General features: G+C 40.0%; 1 protein-coding gene and 12 non-coding genes across 13 annotated transcripts in view; all 13 read right to left on the reverse strand.

Moving 5' to 3' along the window:
- Positions 1-15,907, reverse strand: part of LOC102801971 (xaa-Pro aminopeptidase 1-like) — a 183,737-nt gene that overhangs the window by 69,949 nt on the left and 97,881 nt on the right. The gene's annotated exons all lie outside the window — the stretch shown is intronic.
- Positions 582-669, reverse strand: TRNAY-GUA (transfer RNA tyrosine (anticodon GUA)). Its single transcript is given in 2 exon segments — positions 582-617; positions 633-669. It is a non-coding gene; the product is annotated as a tRNA-Tyr (tRNA).
- TRNAY-GUA (transfer RNA tyrosine (anticodon GUA)) lies at positions 945-1,032 on the reverse strand. The gene is given in 2 exon segments: positions 945-980; positions 996-1,032. It is a non-coding gene; the product is annotated as a tRNA-Tyr (tRNA).
- On the reverse strand, positions 2,391-2,478 carry TRNAY-GUA (transfer RNA tyrosine (anticodon GUA)). Its single transcript is given in 2 exon segments — positions 2,391-2,426; positions 2,442-2,478. It is a non-coding gene; the product is annotated as a tRNA-Tyr (tRNA).
- TRNAY-GUA (transfer RNA tyrosine (anticodon GUA)) lies at positions 3,839-3,926 on the reverse strand. Its single transcript is given in 2 exon segments — positions 3,839-3,874; positions 3,890-3,926. It is a non-coding gene; the product is annotated as a tRNA-Tyr (tRNA).
- TRNAY-GUA (transfer RNA tyrosine (anticodon GUA)) lies at positions 5,649-5,736 on the reverse strand. Its single transcript is given in 2 exon segments — positions 5,649-5,684; positions 5,700-5,736. It is a non-coding gene; the product is annotated as a tRNA-Tyr (tRNA).
- Positions 6,012-6,099, reverse strand: TRNAY-GUA (transfer RNA tyrosine (anticodon GUA)). Its single transcript is given in 2 exon segments — positions 6,012-6,047; positions 6,063-6,099. It is a non-coding gene; the product is annotated as a tRNA-Tyr (tRNA).
- On the reverse strand, positions 7,097-7,184 carry TRNAY-GUA (transfer RNA tyrosine (anticodon GUA)). The gene is given in 2 exon segments: positions 7,097-7,132; positions 7,148-7,184. It is a non-coding gene; the product is annotated as a tRNA-Tyr (tRNA).
- Positions 8,907-8,994, reverse strand: TRNAY-GUA (transfer RNA tyrosine (anticodon GUA)). Its single transcript is given in 2 exon segments — positions 8,907-8,942; positions 8,958-8,994. It is a non-coding gene; the product is annotated as a tRNA-Tyr (tRNA).
- On the reverse strand, positions 10,717-10,804 carry TRNAY-GUA (transfer RNA tyrosine (anticodon GUA)). The gene is given in 2 exon segments: positions 10,717-10,752; positions 10,768-10,804. It is a non-coding gene; the product is annotated as a tRNA-Tyr (tRNA).
- On the reverse strand, positions 11,080-11,167 carry TRNAY-GUA (transfer RNA tyrosine (anticodon GUA)). The gene is given in 2 exon segments: positions 11,080-11,115; positions 11,131-11,167. It is a non-coding gene; the product is annotated as a tRNA-Tyr (tRNA).
- Positions 15,049-15,136, reverse strand: TRNAY-GUA (transfer RNA tyrosine (anticodon GUA)). The gene is given in 2 exon segments: positions 15,049-15,084; positions 15,100-15,136. It is a non-coding gene; the product is annotated as a tRNA-Tyr (tRNA).
- TRNAY-GUA (transfer RNA tyrosine (anticodon GUA)) lies at positions 15,776-15,863 on the reverse strand. Its single transcript is given in 2 exon segments — positions 15,776-15,811; positions 15,827-15,863. It is a non-coding gene; the product is annotated as a tRNA-Tyr (tRNA).

Below are 15,907 nucleotides of genomic sequence, written 5' to 3' on the forward strand. Positions count from 1 at the left end.
GAATGTCTCATTATGATGTCACCGTTTTGACGTTTGTGCAATCATATATTGAGTAACGCAATCAGAACATGGCCATTTTATATTGAAAACACTTTCATGAATTACGTAATCGACGATGCAGTAAGCAATCAAAACTTGCGCAACTCGAATATGAAAACAATCATTAATGACGTAATCGACCATGAAGTACTAGTACAATTTACGCAAAACAGGACACGTCCTTCGAGCCGTATTCGAACCAGCGACCTAAGGATAACAGCAAATTACCACTACAGTCCTCCACTCTACCAACTGAGCTATCAAAGGGATGACATGTAGTCATTATATCAAACATGATGAGTCAAATTCTGCCCTTTGACATTGAATGTCTCATTATGATGTCACCGATTTGACGTTTGTGCAATCATATATTGAGTAACGCAATCAGAACATGCGCCATTGTCAATTGAAAACACTTTCATGAATTACGTAATCGACGATGCCGTACGCAATCAAAACTTGCGCCACTCGAATTTGAAAACAATCATTAATGACATAATCTACTATGAAGTACTAGTACAATTTACGCAAAACAGGACACGTCCTTCGAGCCGGATTCGAACCAGCGACCTAAGGATAACAGCAAATAACCACTACAGTCCTCCGCTCTACCAACTGAGCTATCGAAGGGATGACATGTAGTCATTATATCAAACACGATGACCCCAATTCTGCCCTTTGACATTGAATGTCTCATTATGATGTCAACGTTTTGACGTTTGTGCAATCATATATTGAGTAACGCAATCAGAACATGCGCCATTTTAAATTGAAAACACTTTCATGAATTACGTAATCGACGATGCAGTACGCATTCAAAACTTGCGCAACTCGAATTTGAAAACAATCATTAATGACGTAATCGACCATGAAGTACTAGTACAATTTACGCAAAACAGGACACGTCCTTCGAGCCGGATTCGAACCAGCGACCTAAGGATAACAGCAAATGACCACTACAGTCCTCCGCTCTACCAACTGAGCTATCGAAGGGATGACATTTAGTCATTATGTCAAACATGTTGAGTCCAATTCTGCCCTTTGACATTGAATGTCTCATTATGATGTCACCATTTTGACGTTTGTGCAATCATATATTGAGTAACGCAATCAGAACATGCGCCATTTTCAATTGAAAACACTTTCATGAATTACATAATCGACGATGCAGTACGCAATCAAAACTTGCGCCACTTGAATTTGAAAACAATCATTAATGACGTAATCGACCATGAAGTACTAGTATAATTTACGCAAAACTGGACACGTCCTTCGAGCCGGATTCGAACCAGCGACCTAAGGATAACAGCAAATGACCACTACAGTCCTCCGCTACCAACTGAGCTATCGAAGGGATGACATGTAGTCATTATGTCAAACATGATGAGTCCAATTCTGCTCTTTGACATTGAATGTCTCATTATGATGTCACCGTTTTGACGTTTGTGCAATCATATATTGAGTAACGCAATCAGAACATGGCCATTTTATATTGAAAACACTTTCATGAATTACGTAATCGACGATGCAGTAAGCAATCAAAACTTGCGCAACTCGAATTTGAAAACAATCATTAATGACGTAATCGACCATGAAGTACTAGTACAATTTACGCAAAACAGGACACGTCCTTCGAGCCGTATTCGAACCAGCGACCTAAGGATAACAGCAAATGACCACTACAGTCCTCCGCTCTACCAACTGAGCTATCAAAGGGATGACATGTAGTCATTATATCAAACATGATGAGTCAAATTCTGCCCTTTGACATTGAATGTCTCATTATGATGTCACCGATTTGACGTTTGTGCAATCATATATTGAGTAACGCAATCAGAACATGCGCCATTGTCAATTGAAAACACTTTCATGAATTACGTAATCGACGATGCAGTACGCAATCAAAACTTGCGCCACTCGAATTTGAAAACAATCATTAATGACGTAATCGACTATGAAGTACTAGTACAATTTACGCAAAACAGGACACGTCCTTCGAGCCGGATTCGCAGCGACCTAAGGATAACAGCAAATAACCACTACAGTCCTCCGCTCTACCAACTGAGCTATCGAAGGGATGACATGTAGTCATTATATCAAACACGATGACCCCAATTCTGCCCTTTGACCCTGAATGTCTCATTATGATGTCACCGTTTTGACGTTTGTGCAATCATATATTGAGTAACGCAATCAGAACATGCGCCATTTTCAATTGAAAACACTTTCATGAATTACGTAATCGACGATGCAGTAAGCAATAAAAACTTGCGCAACTCGAATTTGAAAACAATCATTAATGACGTAATCGACCATGACGTACTAGTACAATTTACGCAAAACAGGACACGTTCTTCGAGCCGGATTCGAACCAGCGACCTAAGGATAACAGCAAATGACCATTACAGTCCTCCGCTCTACCAACTGAGCTATCGAAGGGATGACATGTAGTCATTATATCAAACACGATGACCCTAATTATACCCTTTGACATTGAATGTCTCATTTGGATGTCACCGTTTTGACGTTTGTGCAATCATATATTGAGTAACGCAATCAGAACATGCGCCATTTTAAATTGAAAACACTTTCATGAATTACGTAATCGACGATGCAGTAAGCAATCAAAACTTGCGCAACTCGAATTTGAAAACAATCATTAATGACGTAAACGACCATGAAGTACTAGTACAATTTACGCAAAACTGGACACGTCCTTCGAGCCGGATTCGAACCAGCGACCTAAGGATAACAGCAAATGACCACTACAGTCCTCCGCTCTACCAACTGCGCTATCGAAGGGATGACCTGTAGTCATTATGTCAAACATGATGAGTCCAATTCTGGTCTTTGACATTGAATGTCTCATTATGATGTCACCGTTTTGACGTTTGTGCAATCATATATTGAGTAACGCAATCAGAACATGGCCATTTTATATTGAAAACACTTTCATGAATTACGTAATCGACGATGCAGTAAGCAATCAAAACTTGCGCAACTCGAATTTGAAAACAATCATTAATGACGTAATCGACCATGAAGTACTAGTACAATTTACGCAAAACAGGACACGTCCTTCGAGCCGTATTCGAACCAGCGACCTAAGGATAACAGCAAATGACCACTACAGTCCTCCGCTCTACCAACTGAGCTATCAAAGGGATGACATGTAGTCATTATATCAAACATGATGAGTCAAATTCTGCCCTTTGACATTGAATGTCTCATTATGATGTCACCGATTTGACGTTTGTGCAATCATATATTGAGTAACGCAATCAGAACATGCGCCATTGTCAATTGAAAACACTTTCATGAATTACGTAATCGACGATGCAGTACGCAATCAAAACTTGCGCCACTCGAATTTGAAAACAATCATTAATGACGTAATCGACTATGAAGTACTAGTACAATTTACGCAAAACAGGACACGTCCTTCGAGCCGGATTCGCAGCGACCTAAGGATAACAGCAAATAACCACTACAGTCCTCCGCTCTACCAACTGAGCTATCGAAGGGATGACATGTAGTCATTATATCAAACACGATGACCCCAATTCTGCCCTTTGACATTGAATGTCTCATTATGATGTCACCGTTTTGACGTTTGTGCAATCATATATTGAGTAACGCAATCAGAACATGCGCCATTTTCAATTGAAAACACTTTCATGAATTACGTAATCGACGATGCAGTAAGCAATAAAATCTTGCGCAACTCGAATTTGAAAACAATCATTAATGACGTAATCGACCATGACGTACTAGTACAATTTACGCAAAACAGGACACGTTCTTCGAGCCGGATTCGAACCAGCGACCTAAGGATAACAGCAAATGACCATTACAGTCCTCCGCTCTACCAACTGAGCTATCGAAGGGATGACATGTAGTCATTATATCAAACACGATGACCCTAATTATACCCTTTGACATTGAATGTCTCATTTGGATGTCACCGTTTTGACGTTTGTGCAATCATATATTGAGTAACGCAATCAGAACATGCGCCATTTTAAATTGAAAACACTTTCATGAATTACGTAATCGACGATGCAGTAAGCAATCAAAACTTGCGCAACTCGAATTTGAAAACAATCATTAATGACGTAAACGACCATGAAGTACTAGTACAATTTACGCAAAACTGGACACGTCCTTCGAGCCGGATTCGAACCAGCGACCTAAGGATAACAGCAAATGACCACTACAGTCCTCCGCTCTACCAACTGCGCTATCGAAGGGATGACCTGTAGTCATTATGTCAAACATGATGAGTCCAATTCTGCTCTTTGACATTGAATGTCTCATTATGATGTCACCGTTTTGACGTTTGTGCAATCATATATTGAGTAACGCAATCAGAACATGGCCATTTTATATTGAAAACACTTTCATGAATTACGTAATCGACGATGCAGTAAGCAATCAAAACTTGCGTAACTCGAATTTGAAAACAATCATTAATGACGTAATCGACCATGAAGTACTAGTACAATTTACGCAAAACAGGACACGTCCTTCGAGCCGTATTCGAACCAGCGACCTAAGGATAACAGCAAATGACCACTACAGTCCTCCGCTCTACCAACTGAGCTATCAAAGGGATGACATGTAGTCATTATATCAAACATGATGAGTCAAATTCTGCCCTTTGACATTGAATGTCTCATTATGATGTCACCGATTTGACGTTTGTGCAATCATATATTGAGTAACGCAATCAGAACATGCGCCATTGTCAATTGAAAACACTTTCATGAATTACGTAATCGACGATGCAGTACGCAATCAAAACTTGCGCCACTCGAATTTGAAAACAATCATTAATGACATAATCGACTATGAAGTACTAGTACAATTTACGCAAAACAGGACACGTCCTTCGAGCCGGATTCGCAGCGACCTAAGGATAACAGCAAATAACCACTACAGTCCTCCGCTCTACCAACTGAGCTATCGAAGGGATGACATGTAGTCATTATATCAAACACGATGACCCCAATTCTGCCCTTTGACATTGAATGTCTCATTATGATGTCACCGTTTTGACGTTTGTGCAATCATATATTGAGTAACGCAATCAGAACATGCGCCATTTTAAATTGAAAACACTTTCATGAATTACATAATCGACGATGCAGTACGCAATCAAAACTTGCGCCACTTGAATTTGAAAACAATTCATTAATGACGTAACCGACCTGCATGTATTAGTACAATTTACGCAAAACAGGACACGTTCTTCGAGCCGGATTCGAACCAGCGACCTAAGGATAACAGCAAATGACCACTACAGTCCTCCGCTACCAACTGAGCTATCGAAGGGATGACATGTAGTCATTATGTCAAACATGATGAGTCCAATTCTGCCCTTTGACATTGATTGTCTCATTATGATGTCACCGTTTTGACGTTTGTGCAATCATATATTGAGTAACGCAATCAGAACATGCGCCATTTTCAATTGAAAACACTTTCATGAATTACGTAATCGACGATGCAGTAAGCAATAAAAACTTGCGCAACTCGAATTTGAAAACAATCATTAATGACGTAATCGACCATGAAGTACTAGTACAATTTACGCAAAACAGGACACGTCCTTCGAGCCGGATTCGAACCAGCGACCTAAGGATAACAGCAAATGACCATTACAGTCCTCCGCTCTACCAACTGCGCTATCGAAGGGATGACATGTAGTCATTATATCAAACACGATGACCCTAATTATACCCTTTGACATTGAATGTCTCATTTTGATGTCACCGTTTTGACGTTTGTGCAATCATATATTGAGTAACGCAATCAGAACATGCGCCATTTTAAATTGAAAACACTTTCATGAATTACGTAATCGACGATGCAGTAAGCAATCAAAACTTGCGCAACTCGAATTTGAAAACAATCATTAATGACGTAAACGACCATGAAGTACTAGTACAATTTACGCAAAACTGGACACGTCCTTCGAGCCGGATTCGAACCAGCGACCTAAGGATAACAGCAGATGACCACTACAGTCCTCCGCTCTAGCAACTGAGCTATCGAAGGGATGACATGTAGTCATTATGTCAAACATGATGAGTCCAATTCTGCTCTTTGACATTGAATGTCTCATTATGATGTCACCGTTTTGACGTTTGTGCAATCATATATTGAGTAACGCAATCAGAACATGGCCATTTTATATTGAAAACACTTTCATGAATTACGTAATCGACGATGCAGTAAGCAATCAAAACTTGCGCAACTCGAATTTGAAAACAATCATTAATGACGTAATCGACCATGAAGTACTAGTACAATGTACGCAAAACAGGACACGTCCTTCGAGCCGTATTCGAACCAGCGACCTAAGGATAACAGCAAATGACCACTACAGTCCTCCGCTCTACCAACTGAGCTATCAAAGGGATGACATGTAGTCATTATATCAAACATGATGAGTCAAATTCTGCCCTTTGACATTGAATGTCTCATTATGATGTCACCGATTTGACGTTTGTGCAATCATATATTGAGTAACGCAATCAGAACATGCGCCATTGTCAATTGAAAACACTTTCATGAATTACGTAATCGACGATGCAGTACGCAATCAAAACTTGCGCCACTCGAATTTGAAAACAATCATTAATGACGTAATCGACTATGAAGTACTAGTACAATTTACGCAAAACAGGACACGTCCTTCGAGCCGGATTCGCAGCGACCTAAGGATAACAGCAAATAACCACTACAGTCCTCCGCTCTACCAACTGAGCTATCGAAGGGATGACATGTAGTCATTATATCAAACACGATGACCCCAATTCTGCCCTTTGACATTGAATGTCTCATTATGATGTCACCGTTTTGACGTTTGTGCAATCATATATTGAGTAACGCAATCAGAACATGCGCCATTTTCAATTGAAAACACTTTCATGAATTACGTAATCGACGATGCAGTAAGCAATAAAAACTTGCGCAACTCGAATTTGAAAACAATCATTAATGACGTAATCGACCATGACGTACTAGTACAATTTACGCAAAACAGGACACGTTCTTCGAGCCGGATTCGAACCAGCGACCTAAGGATAACAGCAAATGACCATTACAGTCCTCCGCTCTACCAACTGAGCTATCGAAGGGATGACATGTAGTCATTATATCAAACACGATGACCCTAATTATACCCTTTGACATTGAATGTCTCATTTGGATGTCACCGTTTTGACGTTTGTGCAATCATATATTGAGTAACGCAATCAGAACATGCGCCATTTTAAATTGAAAACACTTTCATGAATTACGTAATCGACGATGCAGTAAGCAATCAAAACTTGCGCAACTCGAATTTGAAAACAATCATTAATGACGTAAACGACCATGAAGTACTAGTACAATTTACGCAAAACTGGACACGTCCTTCGAGCCGGATTCGAACCAGCGACCTAAGGATAACAGCAAATGACCACTACAGTCCTCCGCTCTACCAACTGCGCTATCGAAGGGATGACCTGTAGTCATTATGTCAAACATGATGAGTCCAATTCTGCTCTTTGACATTGAATGTCTCATTATGATGTCACCGTTTTGACGTTTGTGCAATCATATATTGAGTAACGCAATCAGAACATGGCCATTTTATATTGAAAACACTTTCATGAATTACGTAATCGACGATGCAGTAAGCAATCAAAACTTGCGCAACTCGAATTTGAAAACAATCATTAATGACGTAATCGACCATGAAGTACTAGTACAATTTACGCAAAACAGGACACGTCCTTCGAGCCGTATTCGAACCAGCGACCTAAGGATAACAGCAAATGACCACTACAGTCCTCCGCTCTACCAACTGCGCTATCGAAGGGATGACCTGTAGTCATTATGTCAAACATGATGAGTCCAATTCTGCTCTTTGACATTGAATGTCTCATTATGATGTCACCGTTTTGACGTTTGTGCAATCATATATTGAGTAACGCAATCAGAACATGGCCATTTTATATTGAAAACACTTTCATGAATTACGTAATCGACGATGCAGTAAGCAATCAAAACTTGCGCAACTCGAATTTGAAAACAATCTTTAATGACGTAATCGACCATGAAGTACTAGTACAATTTACGCAAAACAGGACACGTCCTTCGAGCCGTATTCGAACCAGCGACCTAAGGATAACAGCAAATGACCACTACAGTCCTCCGCTCTACCAACTGAGCTATCAAAGGGATGACATGTAGTCATTATATCAAACATGATGAGTCAAATTCTGCCCTTTGACATTGAATGTCTCATTATGATGTCACCGATTTGACGTTTGTGCAATCATATATTGAGTAACGCAATCAGAACATGCGCCATTGTCAATTGAAAACACTTTCATGAATTACGTAATCGACGATGCAGTACGCAATCAAAACTTGCGCCACTCGAATTTGAAAACAATCATTAATGACGTAATCGACTATGAAGTACTAGTACAATTTACGCAAAACAGGACACGTCCTTCGAGCCGGATTCGCAGCGACCTAAGGATAACAGCAAATAACCACTACAGTCCTCCGCTCTACCAACTGAGCTATCGAAGGGATGACATGTAGTCATTATATCAAACACGATGACCCCAATTCTGCCCTTTGACATTGAATGTCTCATTATGATGTCACCGTTTTGACGTTTGTGCAATCATATATTGAGTAACGCAATCAGAACATGCGCCATTTTTAATTGAAAACACTTTCATGAATTACGTAATCGACGATGCAGTAAGCAATAAAAACTTGCGCAACTCGAATTTGAAAACAATCATTAATGACGTAATCGACCATGACGTACTAGTACAATTTACGCAAAACAGGACACGTTCTTCGAGCCGGATTCGAACCAGCGACCTAAGGATAACAGCAAATGACCATTACAGTCCTCCGCTCTACCAACTGAGCTATCGAAGGGATGACATGTAGTCATTATATCAAACACGATGACCCTAATTATACCCTTTGACATTGAATGTCTCATTTGGATGTCACCGTTTTGACGTTTGTGCAATCATATATTGAGTAACGCAATCAGAACATGCGCCATTTTAAATTGAAAACACTTTCATGAATTACGTAATCGACGATGCAGTAAGCAATCAAAACTTGCGCAACTCGAATTTGAAAACAATCATTAATGACGTAAACGACCATGAAGTACTAGTACAATTTACGCAAAACTGGACACGTCCTTCGAGCCGGATTCGAACCAGCGACCTAAGGATAACAGCAAATGACCACTACAGTCCTCCGCTCTACCAACTGCGCTATCGAAGGGATGACCTGTAGTCATTATGTCAAACATGATGAGTCCAATTCTGCTCTTTGACATTGAATGTCTCATTATGATGTCACCGTTTTGACGTTTGTGCAATCATATATTGAGTAACGCAATCAGAACATGGCCATTTTATATTGAAAACACTTTCATGAATTACGTAATCGACGATGCAGTAAGCAATCAAAACTTGCGCAACTCGAATTTGAAAACAATCATTAATGACGTAATCGACCATGAAGTACTAGTACAATTTACGCAAAACAGGACACGTCCTTCGAGCCGTATTCGAACCAGCGACCTAAGGATAACAGCAAATGACCACTACAGTCCTCCGCTCTACCAACTGAGCTATCAAAGGGATGACATGTAGTCATTATATCAAACATGATGAGTCAAATTCTGCCCTTTGACATTGAATGTCTCATTATGATGTCACCGATTTGACGTTTGTGCAATCATATATTGAGTAACGCAATCAGAACATGCGCCATTGTCAATTGAAAACACTTTCATGAATTACGTAATCGACGATGCAGTACGCAATCAAAACTTGCGCCACTCGAATTTGAAAACAATCATTAATGACATAATCGACTATGAAGTACTAGTACAATTTACGCAAAACAGGACACGTCCTTCGAGCCGGATTCGCAGCGACCTAAGGATAACAGCAAATAACCACTACAGTCCTCCGCTCTACCAACTGAGCTATCGAAGGGATGACATGTAGTCATTATATCAAACACGATGACCCCAATTCTGCCCTTTGACATTGAATGTCTCATTATGATGTCACCGTTTTGACGTTTGTGCAATCATATATTGAGTAACGCAATCAGAACATGCGCCATTTTAAATTGAAAACACTTTCATGAATTACATAATCGACGATGCAGTACGCAATCAAAACTTGCGCCACTTGAATTTGAAAACAATTCATTAATGACGTAACCGACCTGCATGTATTAGTACAATTTACGCAAAACAGGACACGTTCTTCGAGCCGGATTCGAACCAGCGACCTAAGGATAACAGCAAATGACCACTACAGTCCTCCGCTACCAACTGAGCTATCGAAGGGATGACATGTAGTCATTATGTCAAACATGATGAGTCCAATTCTGCCCTTTGACATTGAATGTCTCATTATGATGTCACCGTTTTGACGTTTGTGCAATCATATATTGAGTAACGCAATCAGAACATGCGCCATTTTCAATTGAAAACACTTTCATGAATTACGTAATCGACGATGCAGTAAGCAATAAAAACTTGCGCAACTCGAATTTGAAAACAATCATTAATGACGTAATCGACCATGAAGTACTAGTACAATTTACGCAAAACAGGACACGTCCTTCGAGCCGGATTCGAACCAGCGACCTAAGGATAACAGCAAATGACCATTACAGTCCTCCGCTCTACCAACTGCGCTATCGAAGGGATGACATGTAGTCATTATATCAAACACGATGACCCTAATTATACCCTTTGACATTGAATGTCTCATTTTGATGTCACCGTTTTGACGTTTGTGCAATCATATATTGAGTAACGCAATCAGAACATGCGCCATTTTAAATTGAAAACACTTTCATGAATTACGTAATCGACGATGCAGTAAGCAATCAAAACTTGCGCAACTCGAATTTGAAAACAATCATTAATGACGTAAACGACCATGAAGTACTAGTACAATTTACGCAAAACTGGACACGTCCTTCGAGCCGGATTCGAACCAGCGACCTAAGGATAACAGCAGATGACCACTACAGTCCTCCGCTCTAGCAACTGAGCTATCGAAGGGATGACATGTAGTCATTATGTCAAACATGATGAGTCCAATTCTGCTCTTTGACATTGAATGTCTCATTATGATGTCACCGTTTTGACGTTTGTGCAATCATATATTGAGTAACGCAATCAGAACATGGCCATTTTATATTGAAAACACTTTCATGAATTACGTAATCGACGATGCAGTAAGCAATCAAAACTTGCGCAACTCGAATTTGAAAACAATCATTAATGACGTAATCGACCATGAAGTACTAGTACAATGTACGCAAAACAGGACACGTCCTTCGAGCCGTATTCGAACCAGCGACCTAAGGATAACAGCAAATGACCACTACAGTCCTCCGCTCTACCAACTGAGCTATCAAAGGGATGACATGTAGTCATTATATCAAACATGATGAGTCAAATTCTGCCCTTTGACATTGAATGTCTCATTATGATGTCACCGATTTGACGTTTGTGCAATCATATATTGAGTAACGCAATCAGAACATGCGCCATTGTCAATTGAAAACACTTTCATGAATTACGTAATCGACGATGCAGTACGCAATCAAAACTTGCGCCACTCGAATTTGAAAACAATCATTAATGACGTAATCGACTATGAAGTACTAGTACAATTTACGCAAAACAGGACACGTCCTTCGAGCCGGATTCGCAGCGACCTAAGGATAACAGCAAATAACCACTACAGTCCTCCGCTCTACCAACTGAGCTATCGAAGGGATGACATGTAGTCATTATATCAAACACGATGACCCCAATTCTGCCCTTTGACATTGAATGTCTCATTATGATGTCACCGTTTTGACGTTTGTGCAATCATATATTGAGTAACGCAATCAGAACATGCGCCATTTTCAATTGAAAACACTTTCATGAATTACGTAATCGACGATGCAGTAAGCAATAAAAACTTGCGCAACTCGAATTTGAAAACAATCATTAATGACGTAATCGACCATGAAGTACTAGTACAATTTACGCAAAACAGGACACTCCTTCGAGCCGGATTCGCAGCGACCTAAGGATAACAGCAAATAACCACTACAGTCCTCCGCTCTACCAACTGAGCTATCGAAGGGATGACATGTAGTCAAACACGATGACCCTAATTATACCCTTTGACATTGAATGTCTCATTTTGATGTCACCGTTTTGACGTTTGTGCAATCATATATTAAGTAACGCAATCAGAACATGCGCCATTTTAAATTGAAAACACTTTCATGAATTACGTAATCGACGATGCAGTAAGCAATCAAAACTTGCGCAACTCGAATTTGAAAACAATCATTAATGACGTAAACGACCATGAAGTACTAGTACAATTTACGCAAAACTGGACACGTCCTTCGAGCCGGATTCGAACCAGCGACCTAAGGATAACAGCAAATGACCACTACAGTCCTCCGCTCTACCAACTGCGCTATCGAAGGGATGACCTGTAGTCATTATGTCAAACATGATGAGTCCAATTCTGCTCTTTGACATTGAATGTCTCATTATGATGTCACCGTTTTGACGTTTGTGCAATCATATATTGAGTAACGCAATCAGAACATGGCCATTTTATATTGAAAACACTTTCATGAATTACGTAATCGACGATGCAGTAAGCAATCAAAACTTGCGCAACTCGAATTTGAAAACAATCATTAATGACGTAATCGACCATGAAGTACTAGTACAATTTACGCACAACAGGACACGTCCTTCGAGCCGTATTCGAACCAGCGACCTAAGGATAACAGCAAATGACCACTACAGTCCTCCGCTCTACCAACTGAGCTATCAAAGGGATGACATGTAGTCATTATATCAAACATGATGAGTCAAATTCTGCCCTTTGACATTGAATGTCTCATTATGATGTCACCGATTTGACGTTTGTGCAATCATATATTGAGTAACGCAATCAGAACATGCGCCATTGTCAATTGAAAACACTTTCATGAATTACGTAATCGACGATGCAGTACGCAATCAAAACTTGCGCCACTCGAATTTGAAAACAATCATTAATGACATAATCGACTATGAAGTACTAGTACAATTTACGCAAAACAGGACACGTCCTTCGAGCCGGATTCGCAGCGACCTAAGGATAACAGCAAATAACCACTACAGTCCTCCGCTCTACCAACTGAGCTATCGAAGGGATGACATGTAGTCATTATATCAAACACGATGACCCCAATTCTGCCCTTTGACATTGAATGTCTCATTATGATGTCACCGTTTTGACGTTTGTGCAATCATATATTAAGTAACGCAATCAGAACATGCGCCATTTTAAATTGAAAACACTTTCATGAATTACGTAATCGACGATGCAGTAAGCAATCAAAACTTGCGCAACTCGAATTTGAAAACAATCATTAATGACGTAAACGACCATGAAGTACTAGTACAATTTACGCAAAACTGGACACGTCCTTCGAGCCGGATTCGAACCAGCGACCTAAGGATAACAGCAAATGACCACTACAGTCCTCCGCTCTACCAACTGCGCTATCGAAGGGATGACCTGTAGTCATTATGTCAAACATGATGAGTCCAATTCTGCTCTTTGACATTGAATGTCTCATTATGATGTCACCGTTTTGACGTTTGTGCAATCATATATTGAGTAACGCAATCAGAACATGGCCATTTTATATTGAAAACACTTTCATGAATTACGTAATCGACGATGCAGTAAGCAATCAAAACTTGCGCAACTCGAATTTGAAAACAATCATTAATGACGTAATCGACCATGAAGTACTAGTACAATTTACGCAAAACAGGACACGTCCTTCGAGCCGTATTCGAACCAGCGACCTAAGGATAACAGCAAATGACCACTACAGTCCTCCGCTCTACCAACTGAGCTATCAAAGGGATGACATGTAGTCATTATATCAAACATGATGAGTCAAATTCTGCCCTTTGACATTGAATGTCTCATTATGATGTCACCGATTTGACGTTTGTGCAATCATATATTGAGTAACGCAATCAGAACATGCGCCATTGTCAATTGAAAACACTTTCATGAATTACGTAATCGACGATGCAGTACGCAATCAAAACTTGCGCCACTCGAATTTGAAAACAATCATTAATGACATAATCGACTATGAAGTACTAGTACAATTTACGCAAAACAGGACACGTCCTTCGAGCCGGATTCGCAGGGACCTAAGGATAACAGCAAATAACCACTACAGTCCTCCGCTCTACCAACTGAGCTATCGAAGGGATGACATGTAGTCATTATATCAAACACGATGACCCCAATTCTGCCCTTTGACATTGAATGTCTCATTATGATGTCACCGTTTTGACGTTTGTGCAATCATATATTGAGTAACGCAATCAGAACATGCGCCATTTTAAATTGAAAACACTTTCATGAATTACATAATCGACGATGCAGTACGCAATCAAAACTTGCGCCACTTGAATTTGAAAACAATTCATTAATGACGTAACCGACCTGCATGTATTAGTACAATTTACGCAAAACAGGACACGTTCTTCGAGCCGGATTCGAACCAGCGACCTAAGGATAACAGCAAATGACCACTACAGACCTCCGTTCTACCAACTGAGCTATCGAATGGATGACATGTAGTCATTATGTCAAACATGATGAGTCCAATTCTGCTCTTTGACATTGAATGTCTCATTATGATGTCACCGTTTTGACGTTTGTGCAATCATATATTGAGTAACGCAATCAGAACATGGCCATTTTATATTGAAAACACTTTCATGAATTACGTAATCGACGATGCAGTAAGCAATCAAAACTTGCGCAACTCGAATTTGAAAACAATCATTAATGACGTAATCGACCATGAAGTACTAGTACAATTTACGCAAAACAGGACACGTCCTTCGAGCCGTATTCGAACCAGCGACCTAAGGATAACAGCAAATGACCACTACAGTCCTCCGCTCTACCAACTGAGCTATCGAAGGGATGACATGTAGTCATTATATCAAACACGATGACCCCAATTCTGCCCTTTGACATTGAATGTCTCATTATGATGTCACCGTTTTGACGTTTGTGCAATCATATATTGAGTAACGCAATCAGAACATGCGCCATTTTAAATTGAAAACACTTTCATGAATTACATAATCGACGATGCAGTACGCAATCAAAACTTGCGCCACTTGAATTTGAAAACAATTCATTAATGACGTAACCGACCTGCATGTATTAGTACAATTTACGCAAAACAGGACACGTTCTTCGAGCCGGATTCGAACCAGCGACCTAAGGATAACAGCAAATGACCACTACAGACCTCCGTTCTACCAACTGAGCTATCGAATGGATGACATGTAGTCATTATGTCAAACATGATGAGTCCAATTCTGCCCTTTGACATTGAATGTCTCATTATGATGTCACCGTTTTGACGTTTGTGCAATCATATATTGAGTAACGCAATCAGTACATGCGCCATTTTAAATTGAAAACACTTTCATGAATTACATAATCGACGATGCAGTATGCAATCAAAACTTGCGCCACTCGAATTTGAAAACAATCATTAATGACGTAATCGACTATGAAGTACTAGTACAATTTACGCAAAACAGGAGTCGTCCTTCGAGCCGGATTCGAACCAGCGACCTAAGGATAACAGCAAATGACCACTACAGTCCTCCGCTCTACCAACTGTGCTATCGAAGGGATGACATGTAGACATTAAGTCAAACATGATGAGTCCAATTCTG

Source organism: Saccoglossus kowalevskii, chromosome 11 (genome assembly GCF_978046115.1).
Source record: "Saccoglossus kowalevskii chromosome 11, keSacKowa6.1, whole genome shotgun sequence".
NCBI lineage: Eukaryota > Metazoa > Hemichordata > Enteropneusta > Harrimaniidae > Saccoglossus > Saccoglossus kowalevskii.